This window comes from Arachis hypogaea, chromosome 18, assembly GCF_003086295.3.
Source record: "Arachis hypogaea cultivar Tifrunner chromosome 18, arahy.Tifrunner.gnm2.J5K5, whole genome shotgun sequence".
NCBI classification, from domain to species: Eukaryota; Viridiplantae; Streptophyta; class Magnoliopsida; order Fabales; family Fabaceae; genus Arachis; species Arachis hypogaea.
This window is the reverse complement of record NC_092053.1, coordinates 87032535-87043056: the sequence shown is the minus strand read 5'-3', so window position 1 is coordinate 87043056 and position 10522 is coordinate 87032535. Positions and strand designations below refer to the sequence as shown.

The 10522-nt window shown below is 38.0% G+C and overlaps 1 non-coding gene across 1 annotated transcript; it reads left to right on the top strand.

The window, feature by feature from the left end:
• Positions 1–3915: 3915 nt before the first annotated feature.
• LOC112774013 (small nucleolar RNA R71) lies at positions 3916–4023 on the top strand. Its single transcript, XR_003188528.1, has one exon. It is a non-coding gene; the product is annotated as a small nucleolar RNA R71 (small nucleolar RNA).
• Positions 4024–10522: the final 6499 nt, after the last annotated feature.

Here is a 10522-nt window from a genome sequence, read left to right as displayed (position 1 = left end):
CTTCTTCACGCATGCAAGGTTTCTCCTATGGCATGCTGTGTGTTGGTGGATTACCATTGTCAATGGCTACCATCCGTCCTCTCAGTGAAAAAGGTCCAGGTGCGCTGTCACCGCACGGCTAATCATCTGTCGGTTCCCACTCATGCTGGAATAGGATCCATTGATCCTTTTGCATCTGTCACTACGCCCAGCCCTTTTGAGTTTGAAGCTCGTCACAGTCATTCAATCCCTGAATCCTACTTGGAATACCACAGACAAGGTTTAGACTTTCCGGATTCTCAAGAATGCTGCCAATGGATTCTAGCTTATACCACGAAGATTCTGATTAAGGAATCCAAGAGATATTCATTCAATCGAAGGTAGTACAGAGGTGGTTGTCAAGCACGCATTCATAGGTTGAGGATGATGATGAGTGTCCCGGATCATCACATCCATCATATTGAAGTTCGAATAAACATCTTAGATAGAAACAAGCGTGTTTGAATAGAGAACAGAAATAGTTGCATTAATTCATCGAAACACAGCAGAGCTCCTCACCCCCAACAATGGGGTTCAGAGACTCATGCCATCAAAGAGTATAAAGTTCAGATCTAAAATGTCATGAGGTGCGAAATAGACCTCTAAAAGTTGTTTAAATACTAAACTAGTAACCTAGGTTTACAGAAAATGACTAAACTATGATAGATGGTGTAGAAATCCACTTCTGGAGCCCACTTGGTGTGTGCTGGGGCTGAGACTTAAGCTTCTCACGTGCCTAGGCTGTTTCTGGAGTTGAACGCCAGGTTGTAACCTGTTTCTGGCGTTCAACTCCCATTTGTAACCTGTTTCTGGCATTTGACGCCAGACTGCAACATGGAGCTGGCGTTGAACGCCGGTTTACGTCGTCTATCCTTGAGAAAAGTATGGACTATTATATATTGCTGGAAAGCCCTGGATGTCTACTTTCCAAATCAATTGAGAGCACGCCATTTGGACTCCTGCAGCTCCAGAAAATCCATTTCGAGTGCAGGGAGGTCAGAATCCAACAGCATCTACAGTCCTTTTTCAGCCTGAATCAGATTTTTGCTCAGCTCCCTCAATTTCAGCCAGAAAATACCTGAAATTACAGAAAAATACACAAACTCATAGTAAAGTCCAGAAATATGATTTTTATTTAAAAACTAATAAAAATATAATAAAAGCTAACTAGATCATACTAAAAACATACTAAAAACAATGCCAAAAAGCATATAAATCTGCTCATCAGGTTCATACTTTGATCATGGTTCCTAGTGATCCATGCATTTGCATAGAACCCTTGAACCATTAAGATTCCGACTTGTTAATAGGATTGTAGAGTACTTCCCATCCTCTTCTTCTAATCTCTTGTCAGATCTTCGAAGATTCGCTCTTTCTGAGCTTAAAAGGAACCTCAGGGATTACCTTTTTGAGATGAATCTCTCCATCTCCCATGGCTCAGAGGTGGAAGCAATTGCCTTTCCTTTCCTCTTTCTTGAGGTTTCTCTGGCCTTAGGTGCCATTAATGGTTATGGAAAAACAAAAAGCAATGCTTTTACCACACCAAACTTAAAAGGTTTGCTCGTCCTCAAGCAAAAGAAAAAAGAAAGTAGTAGAAGAAGAAGAAAATGGAGGAGATGGCGGGAGAAGGTGTATTTGGCCAAGGGGGAGAAGTGGTGGATGTAGTATGTGAAAATGGATTAGTGTTATGAAAAGGTGTGAAGAGGAGAGAAGAAGAGGTAGGGTAGGTGGGGATCCTGTGGGTCCACAGATCCAGAGGGGTCAAGGACTTAGCATCCCTGCTCTATTTAGGCGTGCAAAATGCCCTTAGAATGCATGTCTGGCATTAAACGCCATCTTGCTGCTTGTTTCTGGCGTTTAACGCCAGCTTTTCTCCCATTCTTGGCATTAAATGCCAATTCCATGCTCTGTTCTGGTGTTAAACACCAGTCTGGTACTTGTTTCTGGCGTTTAACGCCAGCTTGATGCTTCTTTCTGGCGTTAAACACCAGTTTGATGCTTCTTACTGGCGTTTAAATGCCAGTAAGCTCTTCCTCCAGAGTGAGCTATTTTTAATGCTGTTTTTCATTCTGTTTTTGATTTTTCAGTAGTTTTTGTGACTTCACATGATCATCAACCTAAAGAAAACATAAAATAGCAATGGAAAATAAATAGATATAATTAAATAACATTGGGTTGCCTCCCAACAAGCGCTTCTTTAATGTCAATAGCTTGACAGTGAGCTCTCATGGAGCTTCACAGATAATCAGAGCAAGGTTGGGGCCTCTTAACACAAAACTTAGAGTTTGGTTGTGGCCTCTCAACACCAAACTTAGAGTTTGAATGTGGGGGTTTTGTTTGACTCTGTATTGAGAGAAGCTTCTCATGCTTCCTCTCCATGGTTACAGAAGGAGAACCTTGAGTCTTAAATACAAGGTAATCCTCATTCAACTGAAGGACCAACTCTCCTCTATCAACATCAATCACAGCTTTTGCTGTGGCTAGGAAGGGTCTGCCAAGGATGATGGATTCATCCTCATCCTTCTCAGTGTCTAGGATTATGAAATCAGCAGGGATGTAAAGGCCTTCAACCTTCACTAGTACGTCCTCTACTAGTCCATAAGCCTTTTTCATTGATTTGTCTGCCATCTCTAATGAGATTCTTGCAGCTTGTACCTCAAAGATTCCCAGTTTCTCCATTACAGAGAGTGGCATAAGGTTTAACCCTGACCCAAGGTCACATAGAGCCCTCTCAAAGGTCATAGTGCCTATGGTACAAGGTATGAAGAACTTTTTGGGATCTAGTTTCTTCTGAGGTAAAGTTTGCCTCATTAATGTACTCAGTTCATTGGTGAACATGGGGGGTTCATCCTCCCAAGTCTCATTACCAAATAAACTGGCATTCAACTTCATGATTGCTCCTAGATACTTAGCAACTTGCTCTTCAGTGACATCTTCATCCTCTTCAGAGGAAGAATATTCATCAGAGCTCATGAATGGCAGAAGGAAGTTCAATGGAATCTCTATGGTCTCTGTATGAGCATCAGATTCCTTTGGTTCCTCAAAGGGAAACTCCTTTCTGTCCAAAGGACGTCCCATGAGGTCTTCCTCACTGGGATTCACGTCCTCCTCCTCCTCCTCTGGGCATTCGGCCACACCAAGTAAGGTTATGGCCTTGCACTCTCTCTTGGAATTTTCTTCTGTATTGCTTGGGAGAGTACTGGGAGGTGTTTCAGTAATCTTCTTACTCAGCTGACCCACCTGTGCCTCCAAATTTCTAATGGAGGACCTTGTTTTATTCATGAAACTTAGTGTGGTCTTGGATAGATCAGAGACTATGGTTGCCAGGCCAGAATGGCTCTGTTCAGAATTCTCTGTCTGTTGCTGAGAAGATGATGGAAAAGGCTTGCTATTGCTAAACCTATTTCTTCCACCATTATTATTGAAGCCTTGTTGAAGCTTCTGTTGGTTCTTCCATGAGAAATTTGGATGATTTCTCCATGAAGGATTATAGGTGTTTCCATAGGGTTCTCCCATGTAATTCACCTCTGCCATTGCAGGGTTCTCAGGAACATAAGCTTCTTCTTCAGAAGATGCTTCTTTAGTACTGTTGGATACAGCTTGCAATCCATCCAGACTCTGAGAAATTATATTGACTTGCTGAGTCAATATTTTGTTCTGAGCCAATATGGTATTCAGAATATTAATTTCAAGAACTCTCTTCTTCTGAGGCGTCCCATTGTTCACAGGATTCCTCTCAGAGGTGTACATGAACTGGTTATTTGCAACCATTTCAATGAGTTCCTGAGCTTCTACAGGGGTTTTCACGTGAAGAGATCCTCCTACAGAATGGTCCAATGACATTTTTGACAACTCAGACAGACCATCATAGAATATACTTATGATGCTACATTCTGGAAGCATGTCAGTAGGACACCTTTTGATCAGTTGCTTATATCTTTCCCAAGCTTCATAGAGGGATTCTCCTTCCTTCTGTCTGAAGGTTTGGATTTCCATTCTAAGCTTGCTCATCTTTTGAAGAGGAAAGAATCTGGCCAAGAAAGCACTGACCAGCTTATCCCAAGAGTTCCTTAGGTTGTGAATCCAACCATGTTCTAGCTCTGTCTCTTACAGTAAAAGGGAAAAGCATAATCCTGTAGACCTCGGGATCAACTCCATTGGTCTTGATAGTGTCACAGATTTGCAAGAATTCAGCTAAAAACTGATGAGGATCTTCCATTGGAAGTCCATGAAACTTGCAATTCTGCTGCATTAGAGAAACTAATTGAGGTTTAAACTCAAAATTGTTTGCTCCAATCGCAGGAAATGAGATGCTTCTTCCATAGAAGTTAGAAGATGGTGCAATAAAGTCACCAAGCATCTTTCTTGCATCTCCACCATTGTTATTATTTTCGGCCATGTCTCCTTCTTTTTCGAAAATTTCTGTCAGGTTTTCTCCAGAGAGTTGTTCTTTAGCTTTCCTTAGCTTCCTCTTCAGAGTCCTTTCAGGTTCAGGGTCAGCTTCAACAAGAATGTTCTTATCCTTGTTCCTGCTCATATGAAAAAGAAGAGAACAGATAAGAAAATATGGAATCCTCTATGTCACAGTATAGAGATTCCTTATGTGAGTATAAGAGGAGAAGAATAGAAGGAGGAGAAAAGAAAAACTCGAACACAGAGAAGAAGAGAGGGTTCGAATTTTGAGTGGAAGAGGAGTGTTAGTAAATAAATAAATAAATAGAAAGAGATGAGAGGGGAAAGAATTTGAAAATTAAATAAAATGGAATAAAAATATTTTTGTTTTTATTTTGACTATTAATTAGAATTCAAAATTTAAGAAGGAAAATAAAATTAAATTAAAATTTAAAACAATTAGTTAATGAAAAGAAATTTTTTTGAAAAAGAGGTTAGTGATTTTCGAAAATAAGAGAGAGAAAAGTAGTTAGGTGGTTTTAAAAAAGATATGATTGAAATAGTAAATTTTTAAAATCAAACAAAAAGTTAAGTGGTTAATTGAAAAAGATTTGAAAATCAAATTTGAAAGGGTGAGAAGTTAGAAAATATTTTGAAATTGATTTTGAAAAAGATATGATTGAAATTGAAAAAGATATGATTGAAATTTAATTTGAAAAAGATTTTAAAAGGAAATTAAAAAGTTTTGATTTTTGAAAATTAAAGTTGATTACTTGACTAACAAGAAACTAAAAGATAGGATTTTAAAGTTTAAAGATTGAACTTTTCTTAATAGGCAAGTAACAACTTGAGATTTTTGAATCAAAATATTAAAAGTTAGCAATGAATTCGAAAATATGAAACAAAAATAAGAAAAAGATTTTTGAAAATCATTTTGAAATTTTCGAAAATATTAAGAAGAAAATTGAAAAAGATTTGATTTTTGAAAAAGTTTTGAAAAGATAGGATTTTTAAATTGAAAATTTTGACTTGGCTAAAAAGAAACAACTAAATTTTTTTAAAAAAATTTTGAAAAAGTCAACTCAAATTTTCGAAAATTTATGAGAGAATAAGGGAAAGATATTTTTTTATTTTTGAATTTTTAATGAGGAGAGAGAAAAAACAACAAAAAGACTCAAAACATGAAAATTATAAATCAAAACACACAATGCATGCAAGAACACTTTGAATGTCAAGATGAACACCAAGAATACTTTGAATGTCAAGATGAACACCAAGAACTTATTTTTGAAAATTTTTAAGAAAAGGAAAAACATGCAAGACACCAAACTTAGAAATTTTCAAACTTTAGACACTAACAAATTGAAAATGCATATGAAAAACAAGAAAAGACACAAAACATAAAAATGCAAAAATCAAATAAAGAAAATCATCAAGAACAACTTGAAGATTATGAAGAACATATGATGAATTTTCAAAAATTAAGAAAAAAATTACAAACATGCAATTGACACCAAACTTAAAAATTGACACTAGACTCAAAAAAGAAACATCAAATTTTTTGTTTTTATGATTTAAAAAAAAATTTTGGTATTTTTCGAAAATTAATTGGAAAAAAGAAAAATAAGGATTTCAAAATTTCTAATAAGAATTCCAGGAATCATGCAATGTCAGCCTAAAACTCCGGTCCAGGAATTAGACATGGCTTACTAGCCAGCCAAGCTTTCAGTGAAAGCTTCGGTCCAAAACACTAGACATGGCCTATGGCCAGCCAAGCTTCAGCAGAACATTACATATAACAGCTAAATTGCTGAGAAAGACAAAGAAGCTCTTCTCAAGATAGTTGAAACCTCAGTCCAAAAGATTAGACATGGCTTAACAGCCAGCCAGGATTCAACATATCTCATGAAACTCTAGAATTCTTTCTTAAAAATTCTGAAGAACATAAAATAATTTAATTTTTATATTTTTTTTGAAAATTTTTTTGAAAATAAAAAGAATAAAAACAAAAAGCTTAAAATTAAAATAAAATTACCTAATCTGCGCAATATGATGAACCATCAGTTGTCCAAACTCGAACAATCCCCGGCAACGGCGCCAAAAACTTGGTGCATGAAATCATGATTGTTCTTTCCCCATCAACGGCGCCAAAAACTTGGTGCGCACGTTCATAATCTTAATTCTTTTTCACAACTTCGCACAACTAACCAACAAGTGCACTGGGTCGTCCAAGTAATAAACCTTACGTGAGTAAGGGTCGATCCCACGGAGATTGTCGGCTTGAAGCAAGCTATGGTCACCTTGTAAATCTCAGTCAGGTGGATTCAAATGGTTATGGAGATTTAATAATTAAAATATAATTAAAATATAAAATAGGATAGAAATACTTATGTAATTCATTGGTGAGAATTTCAGATAAGCGTATGGAGTTGCTTTTGTTCCTTCTGAACCTCTGCTTTCCTACTGCTTTCATCCAATCATTCATACTCCTTTCCATGGCAAGCTGTATGTTGGGCGTCACCGTTGTCAATGGCTACTGATGCCAGGGCATTTTGGCCAGTTTCACTGACCTTTTCTTTACTGTTTTAGGGTAGTTTCATGCATTTTCTTAGTAAATAAGCAAGTTTTGGGTAGAAATAAACATACATCTTGATTCAAGCAAACATTGTGAACTTTACATGATTTCATGAGAATTATGCATGAATTGAATGATAAATTGGATAATGCATGATCTCATGACTTGGAATAGAGCTTTGATGCACTTTATTTGCTTGATCTCAGGACACAGGAAGCAAGAAAGAACCACGTTAGTAGCCAAGTTATTCTAATTAACGTGACCACTAACGTGGAATGGGCATAAGCTTGTGGCATTAATGAGAAAAGTGATCGCCAATAACGCCTTCGAAAGCCATCATAGCCCACGTTAGTTATATTAACGTGGGAGCTAACGTGGAAAGAAAATAGGAGCTCCAACGTTAGTGGTAAAAGTGAACACCACTAACGTTCCAAAAGGCCATACATAAGCCACGTTAAGAGCCATGTTAATCTAATTAACGTGAAATCTAACGTGGGAGGAGGAAGAAATTGCCAACATTAGTGACACTCACCTTTGTCACTAACGTTGGACTAGGCCAACATTGCCCACGTTAGTGGTCATGTTAAGACCACTAACGTGAAGGGTAACATGGAGCAAGGAGTGATAGGCCAACGTTAGTGACACTCACCTTTGTCATTAACGTTGGAGATGGCAATTACCACCACGTTAATCTAATTAACGTGAACTCTAACGTGGAAAGGAGGGGCGTTTAGAGCGTTAGTGACAAAGGTAAGTGTCACTAACGCTCTCGAAGCTTAGGCATGCCCACGTTAAGGGTCACGTTAGTTATACTAACGTGAACTCTAACCTGGGGAAAAGAGGCAATTAGCAACGTTATTGGAAGAGGTGAATGCCAATAACGTTTGCGAAGGACCAAGAGGCAACGTTAGTGGTCACGTTAGTGCCACTAACGTTGAAGTTAACGTGGATCATTTTTGGTTTGGAACGTTAGTGAAAAGGTGATCATCACTAACGTTCTCGAACCCACATTTTCACTTAACGTTAACACCACTAACGTCCTAACTAACGTCCATGCCTAACTCACACTTTTTTTTGTAAGCAAAGCTGAGCCCACTGAAGATTGTAACTACTTCAACTCAAGATCGAAGGCCCATATCCAAGACTTGAAGAGCCAACTAGAAGATCAGAAGAGTAGTATATATAGGAGTAGTTTTGAACTAGCAAGAAAAGCTTTTGGGCATTTTGGAGAACTACACTCTGTATATTTTACTTTCTCTACAACTTCTAGTTTTAATTTCAGAATGCACTTTTCATTTTTGCTTTCCATTCCCAGAGCTATGAACAACTAAACCCTTTTTATTGGGTTAGGGAGCTCTGTTGTAATTTGATGGATCAATAATAGTTTTCATTATTCTTCTTCTTTCTTTTCTCTTAATTTTACTAGAAAGCTTTCAATCTTCATCCAATTGGGTAGTTGTCTTGGAAAAGAAGCTATTCATACTTGGATCTCTTCGGAACCTTGGAAGAGGAATGAAGAGATCATGCTAGAAATGCTTTCTCATGTTGGACCAAATTGGGGTTTGGATGGATATAGTGACATATAATTCTACCAATACTTTGATTTAGGAATGCATGTGGTATAATCAGTGACCATACTTCATCTCTTCTCATGAGCAATTAAATCAAGAAATTGGGCAATTGTTCAAGTTTAGAGAGATTAGGTTGCCAAGGAATTGGAATCCAATCACTTAAGATTGCCAAGGAGATCAATGAATGCATTGATTGAGGAAGATATGAGAATGAACTTGATCCGGAGAATACAACATCTCCTGAGCCCAATGAATCCCCCATTTCTGATCTTACCCATTCTCTTTATTATCTGCCATTTACTTTTATGCTCATCTTCCCAAATCCCCATTTAAGATTCTGCAATTTACTTTCCGTCATTTACATTCTGCCATTTACTTCCAGCAATTACATTTTCTGTTATTTACTTTCCCACCATTTACTTTTCTGCAAATCTCAACTCAATTTCTGCTTAGCTCAACTAGAACATTCCTCTTATTAAAGTTGCTTGACCAATCAATCCCTATGGGATTTGACCTTACTCTATTGTGAGTTTTTACTTGATGACAATTCGGTATACTTGCCGAAGGGAAATTTGTTGAGAGACAAGTTTCCGTGCATCAAGTTTATGGCACCGTTGCCGGGGATTAATTTTGTATCAACAATGATTAAATTGGTGGATAACTAGGTTGAGCATTTTTCTTTGTTTGATTTAATTTCATTTGAGTGATTTACTTTCAGTTTTAGTTATTTTCTTCCCTTTTCCCCTTACCCGTTTGTGGTGTTATCTTCATTTTTTTTTTACAATTCAGTTCACTAACCCACTAACTGTTTGATATATTCCATCACTCACACTAACAGCACCCCTAATAGGAGTAACTGCTCCATCGATTCCCTTTCCTGCTTTTTGCTCTGTTGGTTGTATGACAGGTAGAAGAAGCGGGGCTTCAACTTCCTTTGATTCTGAACCTGAAAGGACCTTCCTTAGATTAAAGAGGGAAGCAAGAGGAAAGAGAGTCGTTGGTGCTGAGGAAGAGGAGGAGTATTTTGAACCAAACATGGAGGAGAATATGGAGAACCACCATGAAGAAGAGGCTCACAACCATGCCAGAGAAGGACCAGTAAATCATGTTGGCCAAGAGAGATTAGTTCTAGGCTCTTATATCAATCCAAACCCAGAAAATTGCGGAAGTAGCATCCAAAAGCCAACCATACATGCCAATAACTTTGAACTAAAGCCACAACTCATCACCCTTGTTCAGAATAACTGTTCATTCGGAGGAAGTGTCCAAGAAGACCCTAATCAACATCTCAGCACCTTCCTAAGGATATGTGATACTGTGAAGTCGAATGGTGTTCATCCTGACACCAATAGATTGCTTTTGTTCCCCTTTTCACTCAAGGACAAAGCATCTAAATGGCTGAAATCTTTCCCGAAGGAGAGTTTAACAACCTGGGAAGATGTGGTGAACAAATTCTTGGCAAGATTCTACCCTCCTCAGAGAATTAACAGGTTGAGAGCTGAAGTACAAACCTTCAGGTAATAAGATGGTGAAACTCTCTATGAAGCATGGGAGAGGTTTAAGGACTTGACAAGAAGGTGCCCACCAGACATGTTCAATGAATGGGTGCAGTTACATATTTTCTATGAGGGTCTTTCTTATGAATCAAAGAAGGCAGTAGACCACTCATCCGGGGGATCTCTGAACAAGAAGAAGACCATTGAAGAAGCCATAAATGTCATTGAGACTGTAGCTGAGAATGATTACTTCTATGCTTCTGAAAGGGGCAATACTAGAGGAGTGATGGAGCTGAACAATGTGGATGCACTGCTGGCTCAAAACAAGATGATCACCAAGTAGCTGGCTGACCTTACCAAGAATATGGAAAGGAACCAGGTGGCAGCAGTCACCACCTCATCAGCAGCTCAAGAAGGAGTGAATGCAGAGGATGAGAGTGATCAGGAACAAGCCAACTACATTGGGAACT